Source organism: Pleurodeles waltl, chromosome 1_1 (genome assembly GCF_031143425.1).
Source record: "Pleurodeles waltl isolate 20211129_DDA chromosome 1_1, aPleWal1.hap1.20221129, whole genome shotgun sequence".
Taxonomy (NCBI): Eukaryota; Metazoa; Chordata; class Amphibia; order Caudata; family Salamandridae; genus Pleurodeles; species Pleurodeles waltl.
The window spans coordinates 137,618,547-137,629,911 of record NC_090436.1 but is presented as its reverse complement, the minus strand read 5'-3'; positions in this window follow the sequence as shown (position 1 = coordinate 137,629,911).

Genomic DNA, 11,365 nt, shown 5'->3' with positions numbered 1-11,365 from the left:
AATTATGTTAATTAATTATTAGTACAATTATGTACACCAACTACACAAGTCCGGATAGTGCACCAATCATTGTCCATGGACCACTGGGCCCAAAATGCATGGGCGAGGCCCACACATGATACCTGACTCCAAACGGAGAGAACACTGGAGGGGCATCACATAGAAAATATACAGGGGGAGAGGGAGGGGAGGCACCTCAGCCTGATGAATGCACGATGCCACTGCTCCATGAGGGGGCTCCATGCCCACAGTTTGGTCCTGGGGAGTGCAAAGCCACAGTCTCACAAGTCTTTCCAGTGGGTGGTTTGCCCACTTCTTTATCCTGGGGAGTGCAAAGCCACAGTCTCTCAAGTCTCTCCAGTGGGTGGTTTGCCCACTGCCTTATCCTGGGGAGTGCAAAGCCACAGTCTCTCAAGTCTCTCCATTGAGTGGTTTTCCCACTGCTTTATCCTGGGGAGTGCAAAGCCACAGTCTCTCAAGTCTCTCCAGTGGGAGTGCAAAGCCACAGTCTCTCAAGTGGATAACAGTCTCCACTGGATCTGGAGGGGGCTTGGTGCCCAGAGTGCTTCATCCTGCCAAGGACTGAGGTAGTCAGTGCCTTTCTCCACTGGTTCTGGAGGGGGCTTGTGCCCAGAGTGCTTCATCCTGCCAAGGACTGAGGTAGTGGATGCCTTTCTCCACTGGTTCTGGAGGGGGCTTTGTGCCCAGAGTGCTTCATCCTGCCAAGGATGGAGGTAGTGGATGTGATACTCCACTGGTTCTGGAGGGGGCTTGGTGCCCAGAGTGCTTCATCCTGCCAAGGACTGAGGTAGTGGATGTGATACTCCACTGGTTCTGGAGGGGGGTTGTGCCCAGAGTGCTTCATCCTGCCAAGGACTGAGGTAGTGGATGCCTTTCTCCACTGGTTCTGGAGGGGGTTTGGTGCCCAGAGTGCTTCATCCTGCCAAGGACTGAGGTAGTGGATGTGATACTCCACTGGTTCTGGAGGGGGCTTGGTGCCCAGAGTGCTTCATCCTGCCAAGGACTGAGGTAGTGGATGCAATACTCCACTGGTTCTGGAGGGGGCTTTGTGCCCAGAGTGCTTCATCTTGCCAAGGACTGAGGTAGTGGATGCGATACTCCAATGGCTCTGGAGGGGGCTTTGTGCCCAGAGTGCTTCATCCTGCCAAGGACTAAGGTAGTAGATTTGATACTCCACTGGCTCTGGAGGGGGCTTGGTGCCCAGAGTGCTTCATCCTGCCAAGGACTGAGGTAGTGGATGCCTCTCTCCACTGGTTCTGGAGGGGGCTTTGTGCCCAGAGTGCTTCATCCTGCCAAGGACTGAGATAGTGGATGTGATACTCCACTGGTTCTGGAGGGGGCTTGGTGCCCAGAGTGCTTCATCCTGCCAAGGACTGAGGTAGTGGATGTGATGCTACACGTGTCCTGGAGGGGGCTTTGTGCCCAGAGTGCTTCATCCTGCCAAGGACTGAGTTAGTGAATGCCTTTCTCCACTGGTTCTGGAGGTGGCTTGGTGCCCAGAGAGCCCCACGTGCAGTGTGGCCGGAACAATACACTTGCCTGGGTGTGTGCGCCACGAGATTGCCGAGGTACAGGTAGCATGATACGCCATTGAGGCAGAGACATACCCCACACTGCTGCGGCTTCGTATTCCATATGCAGGTTGTTGTAATGTGTATAGAAGTGGAACCTCGGGAGGTTCGGGAATGTGGGGCGCGAGGTGGAACTTGGGAGTGACGGTGGCGGACGGTGGGAAGGACGGTTGGTTATGGAGAGGAGGCTGGGATGTATTACGAAGACTTGTTCTTGTAAGAAATAAACGTAAGAAATATTCCTTTACTCACTTTGGATCATCTTTACGACACTGGCGACGAGGGTGGTCAACTCCGTGTGTTGACATCCCAACTCCTTTTGTTTCTTCGAGTTCGGCGTTTCTCTGAGCAGCTGTCTGTCGGGACCTGGAGATTTGAACGGCTCTTCCGGCTGTGTTTCAGGAGGCGGAGACTGGTACAGCTTTTCCGGTTCTCATTGACCAACAATTTCAAGAAGTTTTTTTGTTTTTGTATTTCTGCTTCTTGGACTTGCGCAACGAAGACAGCGTGCTGTTTCCTAGCAACGCCGGCACAACGTCTACTCGGCGTCTTCTTCTTAATTAGTCAGACGTCTTTAGCCGCATTTCACAGTTTCTCCACGCTCAACGAGAACAGCGTGCTGTTTCCGAGCAACGCTGGCACAACGTCAACTCAGCGTCTTCTTCTTAATTATTCAGACATCTTTGGCTACATTTCACGGTTTCTCTGAGCAACTAGGAGACGCTTTACTGCGATTCATCGGCAAACAGAGACGGTTCTTCATATGTCATTGGGAAACTCTTCCAGAACATTTTACTCGAGATTTATAGTATTTATGAGATTAAGTTATTCTTATAGATTTTGAGATGGTGATATTCAAACAATTTTAAACTTATGCTTTAATGTTTTATTACAAATGCGTCTTCAAACAACTTTAGGTATAAGCTTTTATATTTCTTTTTACTGAGAAAATCCTTTATATATATATAAATATTTTTATTTCATTGGCACATCTGTATTTATATTTACAGTGTGATTTAAATACTTTATTTGTGTCTACTCATTCTACCAATATGAAGAAAGTTTTTGAGAGGTACTCCAGAGTGTGTGGTACATCTTTGAGCAATGAGAGAAGGACTGCTTTACTTCTTCATTGTTTAGGAACAGAAGGTCAGGAGGTTTTTGACCATCTTCCTGATCTTCCAGACAATGAAGCGATCAATTTGAATGAGTATGATATATGTATTAGAAAGCTGGATCTGCATTATCTTCCTAAGGTTAGCACAATCCTAGAGAGGTATTATTTTGGGAAGCGTTTTCAATTGGAAGGTGAATCTATTGAAAATTATATCACTGAGTTGAGACGTTTAGCTTCATCATGTAAATTCGGGTCCACAATAGATGAAAGAATTCGTGACCAATTCATGTTGGGGTGCAATGTTGAAAAAGTAAGAGGTGAACTATGGCTTTTAGATGATCCTCAGATTGACCAAGTCATTTCTTTAGCTAAAAGAGTTGAACATTCCCTTAAGTGTGTTGATGTTGTGAAACACTGTGATTCCAAAGATGTCAATGTAGTTGGTGATGCTAAACCCAAAGTAATCAAACCTCTTGATAAAGAATTATCCTCCAACGTTGCCAGCAAGAAATGTTTTAGGTGTGGGAGAGGGGGACATCTAGCCAATAGTAAACTTTGCCCAGCTATTAATAATTGTTGTTTGTTTTGCAAAAAGAAGGGTCATTTTGTGGTTGTGTGTAATCTGAAAAGAACAAAACAGCATGTGAGAGTGGTTGATAATGATCTTGATGTCTGTAAGGTTGAATCTGATTTTGCCTGTGGTCAAATAATACTTCAAGTCAGTGACGGATTATCTGGCCCTCTAGACTTTATTACTGTGGAGAGTAAAAGAACCAAAGTACTTTTTGACTCAGGGGCAAAAATTTCCATTGTGTCTAATAAGTTTTATCAGAATGAGTTAAAGGGTAAGGTTAATCTTTTGGAACCTGATATCAAACCTTGTGGTTATGGTGGTGAGCCCATTGATTTACATGGTTATTTTGTTGGTTTGATACAATATGATCAACGTTTCACTTCTGGAAAAGTCTATGTTTCTAAAAAAGGAGACAGCATCATAAGTTGGTGGTATCAGAAAGATCTTGGAGTGATGCTTGATCCCAACAGTTCACCTCCTATTATAGTAAAACATTCAGGAGACATAGATGGAGTGGATATAATGTCTACAACTAATCTCACTGAGAAGTTGCGTAACGAATTTCCGAATGTTTTCAGTGACAGAATAGGTTGCATGAAGGGATATTCTCATAAAATCAAATTGCTTCCTGATGCTATACCGTTCTGTAGTAAAGTACGGAATGTTCCGTTTGCAGTAAGAGATGAGTTACAATCGGAACTCAAAAAATTAGAAGATCAAGGGATAATTGAAGAGGTGGAGGGAACTGATTGGTTGTCTCCCATAGTTGTAGCTAAAAAACCTAATGGTAAAATCAGGCTTTGTGTTGATCTTCGCAAGCTTAATAGATGTGTAATGGTAGACAGATATCCGCTTCCCAACATTTCTGATTTACTAACCATGGTTTCGGGTGCTAAGGTTTTCTCTACTATTGATTTAACTTCAGCTTATCATCAGATTATCTTAGATGAATCTTCAAGAGATCTAACGGCTTTTGTCACACCTTTTGGTACATTCAGATTCATTAGATTGCCTTTCGGCTTAATCACGGCTGCGTCTGTATTTCAAAGAGCAATGGAACGCATTTTAAAAGGGATCAATGGTGTGTGTGTGTATCAGGATGATGTTCTAATTTATGGGGAGAACAGTGGTGCCCATGATGAAATTCTCAGAAAGGTGTTAATTAAAATTTCTGAACATGGTTTGACTATTAAGGTGGAGAAATGCAAATTTGCAGTGGAGAACATTGACTACCTTGGACACACCATATCTTGTGGTGGTTTAGTTCCCAAGAAAGATTTGGTTGACACGATCAAGGGTTTGGCTTCTCCAACCTCCACGGAGGAACTAATGAGATTTTTGGGGATGGCTGAATACTATAGTAAATTTGTTCAAGATTTTGCTAGCTCATGCTTCAATATGAGACAGTTATTAAAGAAAGGTAAGGAATTTCTGTGGGATGAGGTGTGTGAGAAGGAATTCGTCAAATTAAAGGATTGTTTGTGTAATGCTCCCAAACTGAAGAATTTTAATCCTAAATTGCAATCTATACTGACAACTGATGCCAGTAGTAAAGGGTTGGGTGCTGTTTTACAGCAAGGTTTGCGTAGTGCAGAGAATACCATAGCATTCATCTCTAGAAGTCTGAAAGATATAGAGGCAAATTACTCTGTTATAGAGAGAGAGGCTCTTGCGGTTTCTTGGGCAGTAAAGAAATTCAAAACGTTTTTGTGGGGAAGGCCTTTTGATGTGAAAACTGATCACAAACCATTGGTTGAAGTTTTTAAGTCCAAGGGTGTTGATGCAATCTCAAGCAGAATTACCAAGTGGATCATAGCGTTACAAGAGTATGATTTTTTTGTTGAGTATGTTCCTGGGACTGATAATTACTCTGCAGATGTGTTATCAAGATTAGTATCTCCTAAAATGGCAGATTTTGAAGATGTTGAAGACTTCGAACAACTTGATAAAGTTTGTATGGTGGATTTTGAAATAATAACTGAAGAAAAAGTGGCGTGAAGATACTAAGGCCCTCATTCCGACCCTGGCGGTTTCAAACCGCCAGGGTGGAGGACCGCGGGAGCACCGCCGACAGGCCGGCGGTGCTCCAATGGGCATTCCGACCGCGGCGGTAAAGCCGCGGTCGGACCGGCAACACTGGCGGTCTCCCGCCAGTGTACCGCCGCCCATTGGAATCCTCCAAGGCTAGCTGCGCCGCCGAGGGGATTCCGACCCCCCCTACCGCCATCCAGTTTCCGGCGGTTCTCCCGCCGGGAACCGGATGGCGGTAGGGGGGGTCACGGGGCCCCTGGGGGCCCCTGCAGTGCCCATGCCACTGGCATGGGCACTGCAGGGGCCCCCGTAAGAGGGCCCCTAAATGTATTTCACTGTCTGCTTCGCAGACAGTGAAATACGCGACGGGTGCAACTGCACCCGTCGCACAGCTTCCACTCCGCCGGCTCGATTCCGAGCCGGCTTCATCGTGGAAGCCTCTTTCCCGCTGGGCTGGCGGGCGGCCTGAAGGCGGCCGCCCGCCAGCCCAGCGGGAAAGTCAGAATCACCGCCGCGGTCTTTCGACCGCGGAACGGTATTCTGGCGGCCCCCGACAGGCCAGCGGCGACCGCCGCCGGTCAATGTCGGAATGAGGGCCTAAGTCTGACAAAGTTTTACAAGAAGTAGTTAAGTTAGTGTGTTCTGGTTGGATGAGCAAGAATCAAGGCAGTGTGGAGTGCAGAGAATTTTGGAATGTGAGGGATCAATTAAGTGTTGATCGAGATTTATTACTTAGAGGTATGAGGTTAATTCCACCATCTAGTGTAAGAGGTCTACTTATTGGTCAGGCACATGAAAGTCACATGGGAATATCTAAAATGAAAGAGAGGTTAAGATCATCATATTGGTGGCTAGGGATGGATGCTCAAGTAGAGAGAGTTGTTCGTGATTGTATGCAGTGTGCTCTTATTGAGAAGACTATGAAGTCAAGAGTTCAACCGATTATAATTAGAAATAAACTGAAGGGTTCTTGGGAAGATATTTCACTTGACATTTTGGGCCCTATATATGGCGATGGTTCTATTTATTATGTTATTGTAGTCATAGATATGTATTCAAGATGGCCTGAAGTTTTTTTTACCAAAGGGATAGATACGCGAAAAGTAATAGAGAGTCTTAAATCTCTCTTTACTAGAGAAGGCATCCCTTCCACCTTACTTACTGACAATGGGGTACAATTGACTTCGAGAGAGGTGAAAGAATTTCTTAAGAAATGTGGTATAAAACATAAGTTATGTGCGTTATATCATCCCGAGTGTAATGGATTAGTTGAGAGGTTCAATCGAGTTTTAAAGGAAACTATTTCTTTGGCTAAAGATAATCGTCTTAACTGGAAACAAGAAGTAATTAAAAACAATTGCAGTATATAGACATACTCCACATTCTACAACAGGACAGATCCCTTTTGTTTTGTTTCGAGGAAGACGAGGGAATACTATTCTTGAGCCACATTGGGTCAATGAATTTTTGGAGGAGAAAGGAAGAAAGGGTTTTAATGAGGATTGGGAATTCAGGGAACAAGAGAAAGTTTCTAAGAGTAAAAGTTATTTTGATAGAAGGAATGCTGTGAAGAAGACCTTTGTAAGGGTTGGTGATTGGGTTTTGGTCAAGAATCCTGTGTTGAAGACTGGTAGTAGGAAATCTTGTTCTCCTTTAAAGGTTGTGAAACTTTTCACTAATGCTGTAAAACTGAGTGATGGCCGAATTTGGAACTTAAATAGAATAAGTAAGTTAAATGCTTATGCTACGAGTTTGGAAACTTCAAAGTGTCAACATGAGGAGAACGTCTGTCCTGCTGATAATATGGGAATGAGGAAATCTGAAAGGAACATCAAGGCACCTTCACACTTAAAGGACTACATCTTATATGGATGAAGAGAAACTTTTTCAAATTTGGTGGATGAAAGACTAATAATATGTATCTTTGTTTTGCTTGCAATTTTGGTACTTTGAAGATTGTGTTATCTTTATATTTTTGTCATGTTCTCTTTGTTATTGTAATTTTTAAAGTTCGTGCCATTCTTTGGGTTATGTTGCAAAGGGGGGAGGTGTGTTGTAATGTGTATAGAAGTGGAACCTCAGGAGGTTCGGGAATGTGGGGCGCGAGGTGGAACTTGGGAGTGACGGTGGCGGACGGTGGGAAGGACGGTTGGTTATGGAGAGGAGGCTGGGATGTATTACGAAGACTTGTTCTTGTATGAAATAAACGTAAGAAATATTCCTTTACTCACTTTGGATCATCTTTACGACAAGGTGACAACTGTGATAACAGTGATGCTTCATGGAAGCTGCCCAGGGTCCAGGAACTCATCACCAGCCTCAGACGACTGACCACTGGGGATGGTAGCCATGTCTGCGGTGGTGCCACTGTCTGAGGACATTGTGGGGCCGCTGGCGGTGCTTGCGGCGGTGCTTGCGGCGGTGTCAGTTGCGGCAGTGCTTGCGGCGGTGTCACTCGCGGCGGTGTCAGTCGTGGTGGTGCTTGCGGCAGTGTCAGTCGCGGCGGTGCTGGCTGCGGGGTCTGTGGCGGTGCTGGCTGCGGGGTCTGTGGCGGCGGTGCTGGCTGTGGGGTCTGTGGCAGCGGTGCTTGCGGCGGAGTCTGTGGTGTCGGTGCTGGCTGCTGGGTCCGTGGCAGCGGTGCTGTCGGTGGGGTCTGTGGCAGTGCAGGTGGCGGTGCAGGTGGCGATGCAGGTGGCGGTGTTCTCTGTCATACAGGTTGCAGTCGATGTGGACAGAAGGTGTGACACTGGTCACTCAGTCGGTGCCACCATGCCCTCTCCTGACCTGCCCTTCAGTTTTTGGCCCTTCCCCACCTTTGATGGTGGCGCAGGTGTCTTGCCACTATCCCCTTTCTTTTCCCTGACCCCTTGGTTGCAGGTGTTTTTGGCTTCTCCCTCTGGGATGAGGGCACCTTTTTCACTTTGGCAGGTGGCGGAATGTCCTTGCACTCACTCCATGGCACACTGGCAGCCCTGATGGTTGGCGCACTCCATGACTCCGCAGTTGCTGGCACCACTGTGCCTGGGGATGTGATAGCTGAAGTGCTGGGCTGAGACCTGGAAAGCCTGGCCCTAGGGGAAGGATTGGGGGGGAGGTGTAGGGAAGAGGTCAATGTTAGCCAGAAAAAGTTTTTTAGACATACTGGGATGGGTAGGTGGAGGGGGTTTGGGAGTGGAGGTAGAGGTAGTGGTTGTAGGAGGTGTACGTCTGCTGAATTTGGGTGAAGGTGCATGGGCTGGAGGCTGTTGTGAGGTGGATGGCTGTTGGGTGGGTCTGTGCCTGCGTTTGTGTACTTTGAGAGGAGGGCTCACAGACACACTGGTAGAGGACACAGGGGATGTGTGAATGGTAGTGGGGTAGTGAGTGCACGTGAGCGGTGTGTGGTGATGAGCGTGCTGGTGATGGAGGTAGTGGCTGAGGATGTAGTGCATGCAGGTGTGAGTGGAGATGAGACTGGGAGGGAGGAGGGAGACGTGGAGGAGGGGGACACAGTGGAGGCAGTGCATGTTGGTATGTGTGCATGGGTCACTCTTGTGTGTTGATGTGTGTGCATGCTGGTCTGATGGTGTGCTTGGGATAGGCTGAGGTACAGGGGATTGGGTCTGGGTGGAGGAAGTTGGAGGGGGAGGCTGGACACAGGGACAATGGCTGCCATCAGTGCTGAGGCCAGAGCCTGAAATGCTCTATGTTGGGCTGCCTGCCCAGAATGAATGCCCTCTATGTATACATTTGTTTGTTGCAAATGCCTCTCAACACCCTGGATGGCATTCAGAATGGTAGACTGCCCAACAGTGAGGGATCTCAGGAGGTCAATAGCCTCCTCACTGAGGGCAGCAGGGCTGACTGGGGCAGGGCCTAAGGTGCCTGGGGCGAAGGAGATGCCCACCCTCCTGGGTGAGCGGGCACGGGACACACGCTGAGGGGCTGCTGGGAGGGCGGTGCTGGTAGGGGGTGGCGGCTGTACCTGTTGATGCGGGGGGCACAGAGGGGCCCACCACCACAAGGGAGCTCCCATCAAAGGAGGAGTCGCTGTCGCTGGTCTCTGCTCCTGTCCCCGCCATGGAGCTCCCCTCGCCCTCCTTCCCACTAGTGGCTTCAGACTCAGTTGTTTCACTCTCCAGGGCCAAGTGGGATGCAGCTCCCTCCTGCTCCCGTGCCAATGCTCCTCCGCCTGATGACGTTATTGCATACAAGAACAGGAAGACCACAAAAAGGGGGGGGAGACAGGAGAAAGACATGTTCAGTGCATGCAACACCACTACCGTTGGCGGGCACAACAAACACAGCAGCCCTCTGCACTACGCCATGAACTTATAGTTCCTAGATTAATCACATGCCCATGGGGTACAAGGCCTAGGCCCGATTGCTGCACACCTGGAAGTCACAGGAGCCTGACTAGGTGTAGATGGCACTAACCATAAATGGGGTTGGGGTGCCAGAGAGCCTGCCTCACAAGGGACCTTGCCTACCAAGCTCACCCTGGCCTAGGGGAACCCACTGCCCACCTCCCCCACCCAGACACCTGGTAATGCGCGCAGAGTCAGCTGAATGAGAGTGTACTCATCCCCTTGTGGCTGCTGTGATGCCCTCAAGCACCCATCCAACTCCTGATACGCCACCGCCAGGATCCGGAACATCAGGGGGGTCATGGTGCGACGGGCACCCCTCCCATGTTGGGAGGCCATCCTCAGCTGGGCCTCCGCCATCTTCTTGCTACAGTGGCACAGGTCCTCCCACCTTTTACGGCAGTGGGTGCTCCGTCTGTGGTGGACCCCCAGGGTCCGGACATCCTTGGCGATGATACGCCAAATAGCCTTCTTCTGGTGGGCACTGACCTAGAGGAATAGTACAGGGGGAAAGGAAAATCTTTACCCGTCCGGACCGTCATACTCATTGGCCCACGTTCTCACCCTTGCCGTGACGCACATACACTCACCGTCCGCACATGCAGGCCTCAGTCCCTCCCCCCCCCCATTTATCTTCCATCCACAACACTCCACACAGTCATTGCCCATGCAGCATGCTCACAGTGTACTCACCTGTTTGTCTGGAGGACCGTACAGTTGTATGTACTGGAGGAGGACCCCATCCACTAGTTTCTTCAACTCCTCCGAAGTGAAGGCAGGGGCCCTTTCCCAAGACACATGAGCCATCGTCACTTCCAGGCTGAGGTCGTAGCAGCACTTGCAGTGTAGGTCCTCTCCTGTTGAAGGTCAGGTATCAAGTGAGTGAACAGACAGAAAATGGCGGTCACATCTGTGGCGGTGCGTACCGTCACTGCCGGTGTACATCGTGATTTGCTGCTCGGACCCATAGGGTCCAATGTTAACCAATTCTTCGACTGCCCACTGCGACGGTGTACAACGCCAGCGCAATTACCTCATATCCCCTTGACCCACCTTACAGGTCAGGCAGCCGCCATTTCAGGGGGCCACATGGCATTAATATTAACTGCGTCACACCAATGGAGGCCTTGAATACACACAGTTACAGGCACATTGCGGATTAATAAATGTGTGCAAATGACATTTTGTGATACCTCAGTGTTGGCTGACTCTCTGCTCGCTGTTCCCATCCATAGGGCACGTCTGCTGGGGCAGGTGATGAGATGGCAGCATCCTCCGGTGTACAGACCGCTGGTGGGCCTGTCGACAACAGAAGAGAGACACATAATAGTCACCTACAGACCTGATCGTGCAACAATCCATGAACTGTGTGCCCAGTTGGAGCCAGACCTGATGTCAGCTATCCGCCATCCCACAGGAATCCCCCCTCTAGTGCAGGTCCTGTGAGTACTTCATTTCCTGGCAAGTGGTTCTTTTCAAACAACAGTGGCCATTGCATCAGGGATGTCCCAGCCAATGTTCTCTAACATGTTGTCCAGAGTGTTGTCTGCCCTGCTGAAACGCATGCGCAGCTACATCGTGTTCCCTCAGGTGGAGGATTTGCCCACAGTGAAAGGTGATTTCTATGCCCTGGGACATATCCCCAACATCATTGGTGCCATTGAAGGGGCACATGTGGCCTTGGTACTCCCCCCACAGGAGTGAA